The following is a 2,894-nucleotide window of genomic DNA, read 5'->3' on the forward strand; positions in this document are numbered from 1 at the left end:
GCCATAGAAAACAACTTTGCACCATCCTTTATATGACAGCCCTTCAAGTACTTAAAGATAGTTATCATATCATCTCTCAGTCATCTCAAATCAGGCCGTTGAAGGGCTCCTATTAGGCCCACAAGCAACTGCTTCCTTCTCTCTCTCTTGCTTCCTTCTCCATCACAGTTTGCTTTGCCAGCCTTGTTCAATCACACAGGAGCTACAGAGCAAATCCTCTGTTTTTTTCATTGAATGAGTAGCACAGGAAGCAATTTATGTACAAAAGCTCACAGTGCCCAGCCATTTAATGTCTTCCCCTGGGTATTAGGCTCAAAGCATTCACCATGAGATAACTCTAATGAATGTCAATAAATCAAGAATAGGTTTGCAACTTACAGACACACACTTGAACAACACCTGAACAGCATACTCAAGATTACTACAGCACAGATTGTCTCCAGATTTTGTATAAACAATTTTATTAGTAACATATGGTAGTAGAACTATATCTACAACTTATAAAAAGCTTAAGATTAAAAAAACCCCATCATTCTACCCCACATCTTACTTTTCTCCCACCCCTCCCCCAATACTTGACCCCCGCCAGTGTTATTTTTTTTTTTAAAAAAAACAGATTGTCTCCAGATTTTGATGCAATAATTCAGAGCAAGAGGTGTCAGTTATCAGAAACTGTTAAATAAACAAAATATTGCAAGAGTGCTAATCTTTCAAGTACATTTTATTTTAAGTTTTTTTAAAAATTGTGTTTGATTGTGTCCTTTATAAAGTTTATATCTCCCCTTCCTGGCATTACATTTTATGACACACATGGCCTGGCCCAACAAGGTCTCATTTATGTCAGATCCGGACCTCAAAACAAATGAGTTTGACACCCCTGCCCAATATTCTTAAATTGTGGTGCCCAAAACCGAACACTTAGGTGAGGTCTAACCAGAGCAGAGTAAAGTGATACTATCATTTCATGTGATGTGGACACTATACCTGGTGATATAGCCCAAAATTGCATTTACCTTTATAGCTACTGCATCACACTGCTGACTCATGTTCAATGTATGGTCCACTAAGACCCTTAGATCCTTTTCACACATACTACTGCCAAGACAAGCCTCCCCCATTTTATAATTGGATTGGATTTTTCCTACCTAAATGCAGAGCTTTACATTATATTTATTTTAGCTCAGTTTTCCAGCCTGTCAACATCATCCTGTATCTCAACTCTGTCTTCTACTGTACTTGTGACCCCTTTCAATTTAGTGCCAACTGAAAATTTAATAAGCATCTTCTCTATTCCTTCATCCAATCATTTATAAAGATATTAAAACAGGTCCCAGGACAGATCCTTGAGGCACTCCACTTGTCACTTCTCTCCAAGAGGATGAGGAATCATTAACAAGCATTCTTTGGGTGTGATCTGTCAACCAGTGAGAGATCCACCTAACAGTAACAGGATCCAAACCAAGGGTGGTCAAACTGCAGCTTATAAGCCGTATGCAGCTTTTTCACACATTGTGTGGCTCTTGAAGCCCCAACCACCCCATCGACTGGCTTGGAGAAGGCATTTGTCTCTTTAAATCACTTCTCCAAGCCATGTCAGCAAGCATCTTGGAGAACACATTTAAAGTTAAAGTTGCTTTCTTTCCACCTCTCTCTCCCCAACCTATTTTCCTTCCTTCCTTCCTTCTTTCTTTCCTTCCTTCCACCATCTGACATTCATGTCTTATGGCTCTCAAACATCTGATGTTTATTCTATGTGGCTATTGCGTTAAGCAAGTTTGGCCACCCCGATCCAAACCACATGCTCAGGGACTGATTGCTTGATGATTTGTTCTAAAATCCAGGAATAAACTCAAGCTTACAGGTTGGTAGTTACTCAGATCCTCCTTCCCCCCCTTCTTGAAGATGGGGACAACATTAGCAGGGCTGGCCTTAGACTGTCTGGCATACTAGGCTAACTTCTGGTGCCCCCCAGTCACATAGGGGGTGCCCAATTTGGTGCCCCCAGAAAGCTAACATCCTAGGCATTTGCTTGCCTCCAGTCTTCCAGCAGCTCACATTTTCTCCAAGATTGCTCAAAAATAATGTCCGTAGGCTCAGAAATTATGTCTTCAAGTTCTTTTAGTACTCTTGGATGCAGTTCATCTGGCCTCAAGGACTTCATTTCATTTAAAGAAACCAGGTGTTTATGTATGACCCCTATGTAGATCCTAGGCTGCAACTCCATTTCCTCATGATATGTTCTGTTTTTGCTATGTTGAACACCGTTTCCCTCAATAGAAGACTGAAGAAAAGTAGAAATTGAGCAGTTCTGCCATTTCTTCATCACCTGTTACAATTTCACTTTCTTGTCACTGCAAGGGGCCTACCATGTCCTTGCTTTTCTTCTTACTTTGAAGAAAATAACCCTTTCTTTGTTGTTTTTAGCATCTTTCACTAGCCTCAGCTATTACTGATCTTTAGCTTTCATAACTCTTTCTCTACAAGCACTGGTTATTTGTTTATAGTCATCCTTGGTTATAAGGCCCTCCTTCCATTTCCTAAATGAGTCTTTTTTATTTCTCAAGTCTTTAGAAAGCTGTTTATGGAGCCACCTTGGCTTCTTTAGACTCCTCCCATTCTTTCTTCTCATAGGAATCATTGTGATAGTGCCTTCAATATTTTGCTTTTTAAGAAAATCCAGCCCCTCTTCAACTCCCTTCTCCTTAAGTATTTCTAGCCATGGGATTCTACCCACCATAACTTCTAAGTTTGTCAAAATTTGCATTGCTGAAGTCCAACCTATATGTCTGATTATGTACAGCTTTTCCCTTCCCCAAGATTGTAAATTCCAAAATTAAATGATCACTACTACCCAGGGTGTTCAGTACTCTCACCTCATCCTTCTCTGTTGGTGA

Source organism: Heteronotia binoei, chromosome 10 (assembly GCF_032191835.1).
Source record: "Heteronotia binoei isolate CCM8104 ecotype False Entrance Well chromosome 10, APGP_CSIRO_Hbin_v1, whole genome shotgun sequence".
Lineage (NCBI taxonomy): Eukaryota > Metazoa > Chordata > Lepidosauria > Squamata > Gekkonidae > Heteronotia > Heteronotia binoei.